At 63.6% G+C, this 16,200-nt stretch overlaps 2 pseudogenes across 2 annotated transcripts; both read left to right on the top strand.

The window, feature by feature from the left end:
- Positions 1-1,958: 1,958 nt before the first annotated feature.
- On the top strand, positions 1,959-2,906 carry LOC306954167 (NAD(P)(+)--arginine ADP-ribosyltransferase 2 pseudogene; annotated as a pseudogene). The gene has a single exon. The product of its transcript is annotated as an NAD(P)(+)--arginine ADP-ribosyltransferase 2 pseudogene (transcript).
- An 8,702-nt stretch (positions 2,907-11,608) lies between these two features.
- On the top strand, positions 11,609-12,541 carry LOC306954156 (NAD(P)(+)--arginine ADP-ribosyltransferase 2 pseudogene; annotated as a pseudogene). The gene has a single exon. The product of its transcript is annotated as an NAD(P)(+)--arginine ADP-ribosyltransferase 2 pseudogene (transcript).
- The last annotated feature ends 3,659 nt before the right edge of the window (positions 12,542-16,200 follow it).

The raw sequence follows: 16,200 nt of genomic DNA, 5'->3' as shown, positions 1-16,200 counted from the left end.
CCTCACGAGCCCTGGCCTGGCACACAAGTGGCCACTCTCATCCCTCAGACTCCTGCAGAGCCACAAACAGAGCCAGGGCCAGAGCCAGCCCTGAGCCCCAGCCCTGAGCGCCCCAAAGGAGCTGGACCAGAGCGTCCAGATGGAGGCAGGTGGGATCAGCCCTATGGATCCGTGCAGAAACATCCGTGTGTGGATCCATGGACACCAAGCCGAGTGGTGTGGTTGACGCAGTGGAAGGAAGGGATGCCATCCAGAGGCACTCCAGCAGTCCTGAAGGGGGGGCCTGGCAGAATCTAATGAGGTTCAGCACAGCAAAGTGCAAGGATTGGCATTTGGGCCGGGGAATCCCAGCATCCATACAGACTGGAAGGAGCCGCCCTTGAGAGCAGCCCTGCAGAGAAGGACCTGGGGTCCTGGTGGATGAAAAGCGGAACATGAGCCAGCAGTGTGCATTGCAGCTGGGAAAGCAAACGGGATCCTGGGCTCCAGCAGCAGAGGGGTGGCAGCAGGGACAGGGAGGTGATCGTCCCCCTCTGCTCTGCCCTCGTGAGGCCCCATCTGCAGCACTGCGTCCAGGGCTGGAGCCCCCAGCACAAGAAAGACAGGGAGCTGTTGGAGAGGGTGCAGAGGAGCCACAGAGATGAGCAGAGGGCTGCAGCACCTCCCTGCAAAGACAGGCTGAGGGAGCTGGGCTTGTTCAGCATGGAGAAGAGAAGCTGCGGGGTGACCTCAGTGCAGCCTGCAGTGCCTGAAGGGAGCCTGCAGACAGGAGGGGAGGCAGCTCTGTGAAAGGGGAGATGGCAGCAGGACAAGGGGAAATGGTTTGGAGTTGAGGCAGAGCAGATGGAGGTTGTTTAACAGGACATGATGATAACGGTGATAGCGCAGTGCAAAGAAATGTCTTTGCTCTCACAGCCTCTGCTCAGGTCTGCTGCTATCTCAGCCCTCTGGAACGAGCCCCCAGCAGCAGTAGCACTGCTGTGCTTTAAGCCAGCAGCAGCTCTGCAGCACTCGGCTGTTTGCTCACTGCCGCACTGTGGGTTTGCGGTGAGCATTGATGCAGACAGAAGTGTGAAAAGTGCCCAGGTGAGAGGGACAGTTTGGTGAGAAAAAGATGACAAAGGAAATAAGATGTGTGACGCAGAAAGAAACACCTCAGCAGATGCTGCTGGGGGGGCACAGCCCGTCCCCCAGGGCCAAGTGCCCAGCTCACAGCACGGCGCCCTGTGCTGCAGGATCTGCCTTGGGCCTTTGGAGCAGCCGGCCCGGCTCTGTGCCCTGCAGCTCCTGCTGCAGCCCAGACTCCCCGCAGGCAGAGCAGCCCTTACGTTGTCGGAAGCCCCGCTCGCCCCAAACACAACACGCGGCACCCGACCGGCTCCTAGGAAGTCCATCAGCTCCATCCCACCCAGCCCAGCTCAGCGGGTCCAGCGCCAGCTGCCGGGAGCCCCTCTGCACCGAGGGCTGCGGAGCCAGAGCCGCTCATCTCAGCGCCCGTGGGACCGCGAACCACACGTGCACCAAGGCCAGGGGGATGGCTCAACACGGACATTTCCTGGGGGAAGTCCTCGCAACCACTTGGCCACAACCGGGCAGTTTGGGGTGCTTGCGGGTGAGTTACGCAGGGCACGCGGGCTGGGGCTGCTCTACAAAGTCGGAGCCCAGCTCCGGCTGTCCTGCAGCTGCATCACGCCGTGGGTCCTGCCTGAAGCAGAGCAAAGGTAACAGCGTGCTGCAGCTCCAGGGCTGCTCCCGGCTGCTGGGCTGCGCTGGGGAACCTTCTTGTCTGCAGCAGGGAATGGCAGCCGTGGGCCGGAGGCCGGGGGCAGCGGGGGGGGGGCAGAGCCCAGCAGCCCTGGATGGGACGCAGGCTGGGGTGCTTCTCTGTGCTGTCAGGGGGGTCCGTTGGGTCCTGAGGTCCCTGCGATGCATCTGCTCCGCTTCTCCCTGCAGCCCCCGCCGCCGCTCCCCGCAGCCAGCTCCCACTCATGGAGCTCCTCGCCCTGTGCTGGGTGCTGCTGGCCGGCACCTTGCTCAGCACGTCGGCCGCCAGCAGCGCCCTGCATGACGGAGACCTCGACCCCACGGAGATAGAGATGGACATGGCCCCCGACTCCTTCGATGACCAATACGACGGCTGTGAGGACAGCATGTGGGAAGAGCTACAGGAGGTGAACCGTTCAGAGTTCGGCACGAATGCCAAGTATGCAGGCACCTGGAGGAAGGCAGCTGCGGAATGGCAGAAGTGCTGTGGCTGCCACACTCAGTGCCCACAGCTGAGTCAGGATCTGGCCATCGCCGTGCTGGCGTACAGTGCTGCAGGTGCGATGTACAACAGGTTCAACGCAGCCACACGTCAGGGCGGACTCTCCCACCAGCACTACATGCAGTCGTATCACTTCAAGACGCTGCACTTCCTCCTGACCCAGGCGCTGCAGGCTCTGCGAAGATGCAATCCCAACCAATGTTACAACGTCTACCGCGGCGTGCGGGGCATCCGCTTCACAGCCGAAAAAGGCAAAACTGTGCGCTTCGGCCAGTTCACCTCCACCTCCCTAAACAAGAGTGCTGCAGAGGCGTTTGGGAAAGATACTTTCTTTGAGATCAAGACCTGCCATGGTGCCCCCATCAATCCATTCTCCTTCTACCCCCGGGAGGATGAAGTCCTCATCCCACCCTTTGAAGTCTTTGAGGTCACCGACTTCTCCACCGACGATGGCAGAAACCAAATCAAACTCGTCTCTAAAGAGACGGAGAGCAACTACAACTGTGAGCTTCTAAATGACCAGGGTGGGCAGTGGGGTCGGGGCCACCAGGAGGTGGGGCTGGGGCTCAGCCGTGGGCCGGCTCTGCCCCCCCTGCCCTGCCCCAAACGTGCCAGAGGGGGATGGGGGCACAGAGGGTGACCCCATGCCAGCAGCTCTGGAAGGAAGGGGACGGGGAGCGTGGAGGCGAAGGGAACATCTCAGTTTGTGGGGAGTGGGGACCTGGGGAGGTGGGGAGGTGGGGAGATGGGGCTGGGGGGTGGGGAGATGGGAAGCTGGAGCAGCTTAGAGCTCTGCGAAGCTGCGGGGCTGTGCAGGGGCAGGGCAGCAGCAGAACCCAAGGGTGGGGATGGGGAGAGACGTGCGCCCAAGGGCCGGCGGCGTGCAGAACTGTGCTGCTCCGTGCGTGTGCCGGAGCCAGGCTGCGCCTCATCCCACAGCTGGTGCCCTCTTCTTCTTTCTCGCATTAAACCTCGAGCATCAGCACGTCGGTGCCGTGTGTGTGGCAGGGCTGCGTTCCGGTCCCGGCGGGACCTGGGAGCGTGTGGGGACCCGGGTCTGCCCGGGATTGAGGCGGCCGCGTGGGCCCCGGGCTGTGGGGCGGCTCAACCCGCAGTGCTGCCCCGATCCCGCTGCGCGGTGCTGAGCGCTGCGGGCCCCAATGCCGTGCGGCCGAGGACGGGTCCGGAGGTGTCGCAGCCGAGGCCCTTCGCTGGGCACCACGAGGGCTTCCGGGCCCCAACCCACAACAGCGCAGACCGCTTTCGGAGAGGATGACTCGCGCTTTTCACGCCTTGCGGAGAAGGCTGCTTCCTGCGGGGCCGGCCGCGCTCTGCACGGCTCCTCCGCCGCTGGGCTCTGCCCCTCACGCCGCCTCGAGCCCTGCAGCTCTCCGTGCTCAGCTCCCCAGCCCCCTCCCACAGCCCGCCGCGCTCCCCAGCACCGGCCGCATCCTGGAGCCGAGAGCCCCGCAGCCCCCGGGCCGGCTGGTGGCGAGGGGCTGCGGGCTGTGCCGACGCAGTGCAGCGTGGCACCGCGCACAGAGCCGCCCCGTGCCCGTGCAGGCTGTCCCGATGCATCCCTCGTGCGCCTGCAGCTGCCTGCCTGCACGGCTCTGCCGCTCGCAGCTCGCCTCCGTGCCCGGCCGTGGCTGCAGGGACCGGCACGGCATCGGGCACCCGCCGGCCTGGCGCCAGCACGGGGTCTGCCGTGACCCCGCCGAGGCCGGAGCCCCTTCGCCTGCGCCGAGACCCCAGAACGCGGCCAGAGCCCTAAACGAGCACCCAGCAATTAGCGCTGCCAGGAGCTCTGCGGGCGCTTCTGATGGTCGGCGCAGAGCTGCTACCTGCGCCGCCCCGCTCTCGGGGCTCTTCTCATCTGCGGGAAGGAGAAGGGCTGGGCTCGGCAGCAGGGATGGGGGTGGCAGCAGCGCCCCGCTCCCGCCCCGCTGTCCCTGGCGATGTCCCCCCGCAGCGCCCCCCCAGCTCTGCTGTCCCTGTCCCGCTGCTGTTCCCGCTGTCCCCACTGCTGCGCGGCGCTGCCCAGCAGGCGCCGGGGGCCCTGCAAGCGGAGCCGCCGAACAGGACAGGGGCCGAAGCAGAAGTGCCTGCTTGCTTTCTGCTTGCTTTCATTCTGCGCACTCTGGAGGTGCTGCGGTGAGGCCGCGGCCCTCTGCTGTCCTGCAGGAGCAAAGCCCCAGTGCGGGGCAATTCCTGCAGCCCGGGAGCTCCAGGGCCAGCAGGCGGGGAGGGGCTGCGGGGTGGGTTTCTGAGAGCCCGGTCCCCGTGTGCCACAGCTGGGGGCCTGCAGGAGCTCAGCTGGCAGTGCCAAGAGCAGAGCGGGCCACGTTCCTCCTGCGCAAGCGACGGAGCATCACCGGAGCACCACGAGTGGAGGAGCATCGCTGTGATCATGGAGAGCCCCACTGGCATCCCTGGGCTCCCAGGTGCTGCTGCTTCCACCTTCCCTTCCTCTCTCTGCTCCTTCCCCGATCCCTCTCCCGGCACACTGGCAGTGTTGGTCACCCGTGTCCCTCTGACCACACTGGAGACAGAGCCAGCCCTGTGCCCCAGCCCGGAGCCCCTGCTCTGCCGGCAGCAGCCCCCAGCCCCCTTCACTCCCTGGGGCTGAGCAAGCAGAGCCCCACTCAGGCTTGGATCTCAGAGCCCCACGGAGCCTTCACCGCCCCACTGCTCCCACACGGAGCTCATCCTGGAGCTGCTCCGTGTCATACGGGAAAACCAGGCAGCCTTGGTGCACCGCTGCCAACTGCTGCGGGCACTGCTGGGGCGCTGGGGTCTGCTGGGACCCCCAGGGAGCCTCCAGCACAGGAGCCTCCAGCACAGGAGCCGCCCAGGATCCATCTGCGTGTATGGATGGATGTCCTTGGTGCCGGCACGTCGCAGCTCCCAGGTGGGAGCATCAGCATGGACAGTGGCGACGCTGCTCGGCCACAGCCGTTCCCCCACCTCTGCAGGTCTTGGCGTCAGGGCCGTGGGCCAGGGCTCCGCTGGGGTCGTGGGCGCAGCCCCGGCCGCTCGGGTCCCCCCGCCGCCGCCCCTCCCCGCTCCGCGCCCCCTGCCGCCCTCCTCCCCCGCGGCCCAAAGCAAAAGGCACCGGGCGTGTCGAGGCAGCGCCGGGAGGGGACGAACAACGGGAGGCGGGGAAGCGGCCGGCAGAGCGCGGAGCGCCGCCAGCCCGGGAGCGCAGCCCGTCCTCGGTGGCCCTCCGTTGGGACCGGGGCGAGCATCGGAACGGAGAAGGAAGAGAGGCGGAGCTGCTGCGAGGAGATGGAGCGTCCGTGCTGGCGCGGAAGCGGAGGGAGAAACAGCGCTGCTCGTCGGCGCGGGGAGATTTGCTCGTGCTGCCGCGCGGGGACGGACGGCGCTGAGCTCCGAGCGGGGCCGCGACCGCCGCCCGATGGGGCGCAGCCTTTCCCCCAGCGCCAGCCGGCCTGCCGTGGTGCAGCGCCGCGCCGCGTGGAGCCTCTGGGTGCCAGCGGAGAGCAGGGCTCAGAACTGCCGCGAGGGGCTGTGGGGCCGTGAGGGGCTGTGGGGCAGTGACAGCAGCTGCTGGAGAGGGACACAGGCATGGATGTGGACAAAGAAGGACATGGATGTGGACATGGATAATCACAGCATGACAGAATTGTAGGGGTTGGAAGGGACCTCCAGAGATCATCGAGTCCAACCCCCTGCCAAAGCAGGTTCCCTACGGCATCCAGGCAGGTCTTGAACATCTCCAGAGAAGGAGACTCCACCACCTCCCTGGCAGCCTGTTCCAGTGCTCCGTCACCTCACTGTACAGAAGTTCTTGTGCACATTGGTGCAGAACTTCCTATGCTGCAGTTTCCGGCCGTTTCCCCTTGTCCTGTCTCCACTCACCACTGAAAAGAGTCCGGCCTCGCCATTCTGCCCCCCACACCTCAGATACTGATAGACCTGGATCAGGTCCCCTCTCAGTCTTCTTTTCTCCAGACTGAACAGACCCAGTTCACTCAGCCTTTCCCCATAGCAGAGGTGCTCCAGGCCCCTCCCCATCTTGGGGGCCCTCCGCTGGACTCTTCCCAAGAGATCCCTGTCTTTTTTGTACTGGGGAGCCCAGAACTGGACGCAGTGCTCCAGATGAGGCCTCAGCAGGGCAGAGCAGAGGGGGAGGATCACCTCCCTCGACCTGCTGGCCACGCTCTGTGCAATGCACCCCAGGATGCCATTGGCCTTTTTGGCCACGAGGGCACACTGCTGGCTCATGGCCGACCTGTCATCCACCAGGACACCCAGGTCCCTTTCCGCAGAGCTCCCCTCCAGCAGCTCATCCCCCAACCTGTACCGGTGCATGCAATTATTCCTCCCCAGATGCAAGACTCTACACTTGCTTTTGTTAAACCTCATCCGTTTTTTTCTGCCCAGCTCTCAGCCTATCCAGCTCTCGCTGAATGGCAGCACGGCCTTCAGGCTGTCAGCCAATCCTCCCAACTTTGTATCATCACAAACTTGCTGAGGGTGGCCACCATCCCCTCATCAAGGCCATTGATGAAGATGTTGAACAAGACCGGACCCAGCACAGACCCCTGAGGAACACCGCTGCTTACAGGCCTCCAACCGGACTCTGCACCACCAACGACGACCCTCTGCGCTCTGCCAGTCAGCCAGTTCTCAACCCACCTCACTGTGCACTCATCCATCCCACACTTGCTCAGCTTTGTTATAAGGATGTCGTGGGGGACAGCATCAAAAGCCTTGCTGAAATCAAGGTAGACTACATCCACTGCTCTCCCCCCATCCACCCAGCCAGAGACAACATCATAGAAGGCCACCAGGTTGGTGGAGCACGACCTCCCCCTGGTGAACCCGTGCTGACTGCTCCTCATCACCTCCTTTTCTCCCAGCTGTCTGGAGATGGCACCCAGCACAGCTGTTCCATCACTTTTCCAGGGACAGAGGTGAGGCTGACTGGCCTATAATTGCCTGGCTCTTCCTTCTTGCCCTTTTTGAAGCCCGCAGTGACGTTGGCTCTCCTCCAGTCTTCAGGCACCTCCCCCATCCTCCAAGACCTCTCAAAGATGACACAAAGCGGCTCAGCAATCACCTCTGCCAGCTCCCTCAGCACCCGTGGATGAATCCCATCGGGTCCCATGGATTGGTGAACATTGGTGTTGCCTAGGCGCTCCCGGACCACCTCTGCCCTGACTGCAGGGAGGTCTTCCATTCCCCAGATCCTCTCACTCACCTCCAGGCTCTCGGATTCCCGAGGGGGAGCTTTTTCACTGAAGACAGAAGCAAAGAAGGCATTCAGTATCTCCGCCTTCTCAGCATCCCCCGTCGCCAGCACAGCCCCGTCACTTAGCAGGGGAGCCACATTCTCCCTTGTCTTCCTTTTACTGTTAACGTACTTAAACAAGCCTTGTTTATTATCCTTTATCCCCTTCGCCAGATTCAATTCCAGGCGGGCTTCAGCTTTCCTCGTCGCATCCCTGCAGGCCCTGACAACGTTCCTGTATTCCTCCCAAGTGCTCAGACCCTTTTTCCACATTTCATGGCCTTCTTCTTTCCTTTGAGTTTGTGCACGAGCTCCTTGCTCATCCACGCAGCTCTCCTGCCACCCTTTCCCGATTTCTTCCTCACAGGGACGCCGACCCTGAGCTTGGAAGAAGAGCTGCTTAAATGCCCACCAGCTCTCACAGGCCCCCTTGCCTTCCAACACCCACAGGATCGCTCCAAGTAGGTCCTGGAAGAGATCGAAGTCGGCTCTCCTGAAGTCCAGGCTAGCAATCCTACTTTTTGCTTTGCTTCTTCCACTCAGGATCTTGAACTCCACCATCTCGTGGTCACTGCAACCCAAGCTGCCCCCGACCTTTACTTCCCTGACAAGCCCTTCTCTATTAGTGACAATAAGGTCCAGCAGTGCCCCTCTCCTCGTCGGTTCCTCCACCACCTGCATCAGGAAGTTGTCTTCAACACATTGCAGGAACCGTCTGGACCGCGCATGCCTGGCCACATTGCTTTTCCAGCAAATCTCTGCATAATTGAAGTCCCCCCTAAGCACCAGCGCCTGGGATCGTGACGCTGCTTCCAGTTCTTGGGGAAGGCCTCATCAACCTCCTCCTCCTGATCAGGGGGCCTGCAGCACACTCCCACGACAGTGCCAGCCATACCAGCCCGCCCCTTGATTCTCACCCACAAGCTCTCCACTGCTGCACCGCTCTCCCCCAGGTGCAGTTCAATGCATTCTAGCTGCTCTAAGGATGTGGATGTGGCCCAGCCCGGAGCCCCTGCTCTGCCGGCAGCAGCCCCCAGCGCCCTTCACTCCCTGGGGCTGAGCAAGCAGAGCCCCACTCAGGCTTGGATCTCAGAGCCCCACGGAGCCTTCAGCGCCCCTCTGCTCCCACACGGAGCTCATCCTGGAGCTGATGCAGGAAAACCAGGCAGCCTTGGAGCACTGCTGCCAACTGCTGCGGGCACTGCTGGACTGTGGGGTCTGCTGGGACCCCCAGGGAGCCTCCAGCACAGGAGCCCCCCAGGATCCATTTGTGCATACGGATGGATGTCCTTGGTAGTGGGATGTGGCAGCTGCTGAATGGCGTCACAAAGAGAGAGATGGACAATAATAAGGACACGGATGCAGACAGGGATGGGGGAATGAGCAGGGACAGAAATGGGCGCGTAGAAGAGGAAGCTGATGGGAGCGCCCCAAAGGAGCTGGGCCTGATGGAGCCAGGCAGGAGCAGCCACGGGGCAAAGGGCCCCTTCATCTCCTCCGTCTTCTGCTGCTGGACGAGCCCAGTGAAAGCAGCACGAAGCCGCCCCAGGCCCCACTGCTATCCATGCTGTCCCTGGGATCCCTGGTGTCACGGGGTTCACTCGATCGATCTGTGCCTGTGACAGGGGGGCTTTAGGGCCCTGGCCCCCCAGCCGGCCCCACAAAATGGGAAGGGAAAAGGAAAAGGGGCAGGGAGATGGGAGCTGGGCACGAGGAAGGAGGAAAAGAAACTGCGGCAATGACCTGTGGAGGAAACCTTCTTTGACTGACTGTGGTGTGGCAGTGCAAGATAACACAATATTGTACAATGTGATTGACATGGGGACTAAGAAAGCAAAGAAGACAGGAGAGAGAGAGTTCCTGAGACCGAGGCAAACCTGAAGAGCTTGGAACGGCCAGGAAAGCACCTCCAGCACCCACTGCCATCAGTAAGAGACCAACCCCCACGAAGGGCCAGATCCCGTGGCTTCCCTGATGTACAGGGATGGGCACCTGGACTTGGAGCATTTGCACTTCAACTCCCGCAGCTCTGCATGGTGTTATGATGGGGAATTCTGAAAACCAGAACACATAAAGCCATGACAACCGGCTGCATCTTCTTTCTTTCCTTCTCTTCCTCTCCCTCCCTCTCCTCCCTCACGAGCCCTGGCCTGGCACACAAGTGGCCACTCTCATCCCTCAGACTCCTGCAGAGCCACAAACAGAGCCAGGGCCAGAGCCAGCCCTGAGCCCCAGCCCTGAGCGCCCCAAAGGAGCTGGACCAGAGCGTCCAGATGGAGGCAGGTGGGATCAGCCCTATGGATCCGTGCAGAAACATCCGTGTGTGGATCCATGGACACCAAGCCGAGTGGTGTGGTTGACGCAGTGGAAGGAAGGGATGCCATCCAGAGGCACTCCAACAGTCCTGAAGGGGGGGCCTGGCAGAATCTAATGAGGTTCAGCACAGCAAAGTGCAAGGATTGGCATTTGGGCCGGGGAATCCCAGCATCCATACAGACTGGAAGGAGCCGCCCTTGAGAGCAGCCCTGCAGAGAAGGACCTGGGGTCCTGGTGGATGAAAAGCGGAACATGAGCCAGCAGTGTGCATTGCAGCTGGGAAAGCAAACGGGATCCTGGGCTCCAGCAGCAGAGGGGTGGCAGCAGGGACAGGGAGGTGATTGTCCCCCTCTGCTCTGCCCTCGTGAGGCCCCATCTGCAGCACTGCGTCCAGGGCTGGAGCCCCCAGCACAAGAAAGACAGGGAGCTGTTGGAGAGGGTGCAGAGGAGCCACAGAGATGAGCAGAGGGCTGCAGCACCTCCCTGCAAAGACAGGCTGAGGGAGCTGGGCTTGTTCAGCATGGAGAAGAGAAGCTGCGGGGTGACCTCAGTGCAGCCTGCAGTGCCTGAAGGGAGCCTGCAGACAGGAGGGGAGGCAGCTCTGTGAAAGGGGAGATGGCAGCAGGACAAGGGGAAATGGTTTGGAGTTGAGGCAGAGCAGATGGAGGTTGTTTAACAGGACATGATGATAACGGTGATAGCGCAGTGCAAAGAAATGTCTTTGCTCTCACAGCCTCTGCTCAGGTCTGCTGTTACCTCAGCCCTCTGGAACGAGCCCCCAGCAGCAGTAGCACTGCTGTGCTTTAAGCCAGCAGCAGCTCTGCAGCACTCGGCTGTTTGCTCACTGCCGCACTGTGGGTTTGGGGTGAGCATTGATGCAGACAGAAGTGTGAAAAGTGCCCAGGTGAGAGGGACAGTTTGGTGAGAAAAAGATGACAAAGGAAATAAGATGTGTGACGCAGAAAGAAACACCTCAGCAGATGCTGCTGGGGGGGCACAGCCCGTCCCCCAGGGCCAAGTGCCCAGCTCACAGCACGGCGCCCTGTGCTGCAGGATCTGCCTTGGGCCTTTGGAGCAGCCGGCCCGGCTCTGTGCCCTGCAGCTCCTGCTGCAGCCCAGACTCCCCGCAGGCAGAGCAGCCCTTACGTTGTCGGAAGCCCCGCTCGCCCCAAACACAACACGCGGCACCCGACCGGCTCCTAGGAAGTCCATCAGCTCCATCCCACCCAGCCCAGCTCAGCGGGTCCAGCGCCAGCTGCCGGGAGCCCCTCTGCACCGAGGGCTGCGGAGCCAGAGCCGCTCATCTCAGCGCCCGTGGGACCGCGAACCACACGTGCACCAAGGCCAGGGGGATGGCTCAACACGGACATTTCCTGGGGGAAGTCCTCGCAACCACTTGGCCACAACCGGGCAGTTTGGGGTGCTTGCGGGTGAGTTACGCAGGGCACGCGGGCTGGGGCTGCTCTACAAAGTCGGAGCCCAGCTCCGGCTGTCCTGCAGCTGCATCACGCCGTGGGTCCTGCCTGAAGCAGAGCAAAGGTAACAGCGTGCTGCAGCTCCAGGGCTGCTCCCGGCTGCTGGGCTGCGCTGGGGAACCTTCTTGTCTGCAGCAGGGAACGGCAGCCGTGGGCCGGAGGCCGGGGGCAGCGGGGGGGGGGCAGAGCCCAGCAGCCCTGGATGGGACGCAGGCTGGGGTGCTTCTCTGTGCTGTCAGGGGGGTCCGTTGGGTCCTGAGGTCCCCGCGATGCATCTGCTCCGCTTCTCCCTGCAGCCAGCTCCCACTCATGGAGCTCCTCGCCCTGTGCTGGGTGCTGCTGGCCGGCACCTTGCTCAGCACGTCGGCCGCCAGCAGCGCCCTGCACGACGGAGACCTCGACCCCACGGAGATAGAGATGGACGTGGCCCCCGACTCCTTCGATGACCAATACGACGGCTGTGAGAATCAGATGAAGACTAAGATACAGGAGGTGAAACGTACGGAGATCAAAAACAACAAGGACTATGCAAAGACCTGGAAGAAGGCAGCTGCAAAATGGAAGAAGATCTGCCAAAATCCTAATGACTGCCCAAATCTGAATATGGATCAGGCCATCGCCGTGCTGGCGTACAGTGCTGCAGGTGGGATGTACAAGAGGTTCAACGCAGCCACACGTCAGGGCGGACTCTCCCACCAGCACTACATGCAGTCGTATCACTTCAAGACGCTGCACTTCCTCCTGACCCAGGCGCTGCAGGCTCTGCGAAGATCCAATCCCAACCAATGTTACAACGTCTACCGCGGCGTGCGGGGCATCCGCTTCACAGCCGAAAAAGGCAAAACTGTGCGCTTCGGCCAGTTCACCTCCGCCTCCCTAAACAAGAGTGCTGCAGAGGACTTTGGCAAGGACACTTTCTTTGAGATCCAGACCTGCCATGGTGCCCCCATCAATCCGTTCTCCTTCTTCCCCCCTCAGGAAGAAGTCCTCATCCCACCCTTTGAAGTCTTTGAGGTCACCGACTTCTCCACCGACGATGGCAGAAACCAAATCAAACTCGTCTCTAAAGAGACGGAGAGCAACTACAACTGTGAGCTTCTAAATGACCAGGGTGGGCAGTGGGGTCGGGGCCACCAGGAGGTGGGGCTGGGGCTCAGCCGTGGGCCGGCTCTGCCCCCCCTGCCCTGCCCCAAACGTGCCAGACGGGGATGGGGGCACAGAGGGTGACCCCATGCCAGCAGCTCTGGAAGGAAGGGGACGGGGAGTGTGGAGGCGAAGGGAACATCTCAGTTTGTGGGGAGTGGGGAGCTGGGGAGGTGGGGAGCTGGGGAGGTGGGGAGCTGGGGCTGGGGGGTGGGGAGATGGGAAGCTGGAGCAGCTTAGAGCTCTGCGAAGCTGCGGGGCTGTGCAGGGGCAGGGCAGCAGCAGAACCCAAGGGTGGGGATGGGGAGAGACGTGCGCCCAAGGGCCGGCGGCGTGCAGAACTGTGCTGCTCCGTGCGTGTGCCGGAGCCAGGCTGCGCCTCATCCCACAGCTGGTGCCCTCTTCTTCTTTCTCGCATTAAACCTCGAGCATCAGCACGTCGGTGCCGTGTGTGTGGCAGGGCTGCGTTCCGGTCCCGGCGGGACCTGGGAGCGTGTGGGGACCCGGGTCTGCCCGCGATTGAGGCGGCCGCGTGGGCCCCGGGCTGTGGGGCGGCTCAACCCGCAGTGCTGCCCCGATCCCGCTGCGCGGTGCTGAGCGCTGCGGGCCCCAATGCCGTGCGGCCGAGGACGGGTCCGGAGGTGTCGCAGCCGAGGCCCTTCGCTGGGCACCACGAGGGCTTCCGGGCCCCAACCCACAACAGCGCAGACCGCTTTCGGAGAGGATGACTCGCGCTTTTCACGCCTTGCGGAGAAGGCTGCTTCCTGCGGGGCCGGCCGCGCTCTGCACGGCTCCTCCGCCGCTGGGCTCTGCCCCTCACGCCGCCTCGAGCCCTGCAGCTCTCCGTGCTCAGCTCCCCAGCCCCCTCCCACAGCCCGCCGCGCTCCCCAGCACCGGCCGCATCCTGGAGCCGAGAGCCCCGCAGCCCCCGGGCCGGCTGGTGGCGAGGGGCTGCGGGCTGTGCCGACGCAGTGCAGCGTGGCACCGCGCACAGAGCCGCCCCGTGCCCGTGCAGGCTGTCCCGATGCATCCCTCGTGCGCCTGCAGCTGCCTGCCTGCACGGCTCTGCCGCTCGCAGCTCGCCTCCGTGCCCGGCCGTGGCTGCAGGGACCGGCACGGCATCGGGCACCCGCCGGCCTGGCGCCAGCACGGGGTCTGCCGTGACCCCGCCGAGGCCGGAGCCCCTTCGCCTGCGCCGAGACCCCAGAACGCGGCCAGAGCCCTAAACGAGCACCCAGCAATTAGCGCTGCCAGGAGCTCTGCGGGCGCTTCTGATGGTCGGCGCAGAGCTGCTACCTGCGCCGCCCCGCTCTCGGGGCTCTTCTCATCTGCGGGAAGGAGAAGGGCTGGGCTCGGCAGCAGGGATGGGGGTGGCAGCAGCGCCCCGCTCCCGCCCCGCTGTCCCTGGCGATGTCCCCCCGCAGCGCCCCCCCAGCTCTGCTGTCCCTGTCCCGCTGCTGTTCCCGCTGTCCCCACTGCTGCGGGCACTGCTGGGGCGCTGGGGTCTGCTGGGACCCCCAGGGAGCCACCAGCACAGGAGCCGCCCAGGATCCATCTGCGTGTATGGATGGATGTCCTTGGTGCCGGCACGTCGCAGCTCCCAGGTGGGAGCATCAGCATGGACAGTGGCGACGCTGCTCGGCCACAGCCGTTCCCCCACCTCTGCAGGTCTTGGCGTCAGGGCCGTGGGCCAGGGCTCCGCTGGGGTCGTGGGCGCAGCCCCGGCCGCTCGGGTCCCCCCGCCGCCGCCCCTCCCCGCTCCGCGCCCCCTGCCGCCCTCCTCCCCCGCGGCCCAAAGCAAAAGGCACCGGGCGTGTCGAGGCAGCGCCGGGAGGGGACGAACAACGGGAGGCGGGGAAGCGGCCGGCAGAGCGCGGAGCGCCGCCAGCCCGGGAGCGCAGCCCGTCCTCGGTGACCCTCCGTTGGGACGGGGGCGAGCATCGGAACGGAGAAGGAAGAGAAGCGGAGCTGCTGCGAGGAGATGGAGCGTCCGTGCTGGCGCGGAAGCGGAGGGAGAAACAGCGCTGCTCGTCGGCGCGGGGAGATTTGCTCGTGCTGCCGCGCGGGGACGGACGGCGCTGAGCTCCGAGCGGGGCCGCGACCGCCGCCCGATGGGGCGCAGCCTTTCCCCCAGCGCCAGCCGGCCTGCCGTGGTGCAGCGCCGCGCCGCGTGGAGCCTCTGGGTGCCGTCGGAGAGCAGGGCTCAGAACTGCCGCGAGGGGCTGTGGGGCCGTGAGGGGCTGTAGGGCAATGACAGGCTGTAGGGCCATGAGGAGCTGTAGGGCCATGAGGAGCCCTAAGAGGCTGTAGGGCCATGAGGAGCTGTGGGGCCCCGAGGAGCCATGAGAGGCTGTAGGGCCATGAACCTCCGCCCCACCTCTGCTGCTCTGGGTCGAACACCCCCATGGACCCCAGCTGCGCCTCCCCCATTTGGCCCTCCAGACCCTTCCCCATCTCCGCAGCCCTCCTCTGTCCTGTCCCACACTCTGTGCAGGTGCAGAACTCGGCGCTGCTCCTGTTGAGCTTCGTGCAGCTGGCGATTAAGTGACTTGATGTCATTACTTGATAATAATGATGACAGTGCAGCGCAAAGAAGTGTCTTTGCTCTCACAGCCTCTGCTCAGATCTGCTGTTATCTCAGCCCTCTGGAACCCGCACTGAGCAGCAGTAGCACTGCTGTGCTTTAAGCCTGCAGCAGCTCTGCAGCACTTGGCCGTTTGCTCCCTGCCCCATGGTGGGGTTGTGGAGAGCATTGATGCAGACAGAAGCGTGAGAACTGGTCAGTTGAGAGAGATCCTGCTGGAGTGGGAGGGGGCGACCGGGACCCCAGGGAGCAGCCGAGGAACCCCCAGCCCAGGAGCCCCCTGGGATCCATGTGCACACACAGATGCATGTCCTTGGTACTGGGAGGTGGCAGCTGCTGGAGAGGGACACAGGCATGGATGTGGACATGGATAAGGATGTGGATGTGCCCCAGCCCTGAGCCCCTGCTCTGCCGGCAGCAGCCCCCAGCGCCCTTCACTCCCTGGGGCTGAGCAAGCAGAGCCCCACTCAGGCTTGGATCTCAGAGCCCCACGGAGCCTTCAGTGCCCCACTGCTCCCACACGGAGCTCATCCTGGAGCTGATGCAGGAAAACCAGGCAGCCTTGGAGCGCCGCTGCCAACTGCTGCGGGCACTGCTGGACTGTGGGGTCTGCTGGGACCCCTAGGGTGCCCCCAGCACAGGAGAGCCCTCAGGATCAATTTGCACATACAGATGAATGTCCTTGGTACTGGGATGTGGCAGCTACTGGAGAGGGACATGGACACAGATATGGACATAGATAAGAGCATGGAGGTGAACACAGGGACATGAGCATGGACACAGATGGGCGCAAACGCACTGAAGCTGATGGCAGCGCCTTAAAGGAGCTGGGCCAGAGCGACCTGACGGAGCCAGGCAGGAGCAGCCCTACAGGGTCCCGCTGGGGTCCCACAGCATTTTTTCTTCAAGTCACTCCTCCTTGTTCTATCACTACACCCCCAAAGGGTTCCTGCAGCCTTTTTCTGCTCTCACACATCCATACAGACACCCATGCGTAGACACGAGCACAGCCCCAGGGCAAGGCTCTGCACAGCCCGGGCAGGAGGTGGGACGCAGGGGATGCACTGCCAGCTTTATTCCCTGCAGTGCTGTCCTGGGCACGAGCTCCGTGGGCACCGTGGGGATGGGCTGGCCGGGGGCACCGGACGTGGGGCAGGCG

This window comes from Tetrao urogallus, assembly GCF_951394365.1.
Source record: "Tetrao urogallus genome assembly, chromosome: 1".
Classification (NCBI taxonomy): Eukaryota; Metazoa; Chordata; class Aves; order Galliformes; family Phasianidae; genus Tetrao; species Tetrao urogallus.
This window is presented reverse-complemented; position numbering and strand designations above follow the sequence as displayed.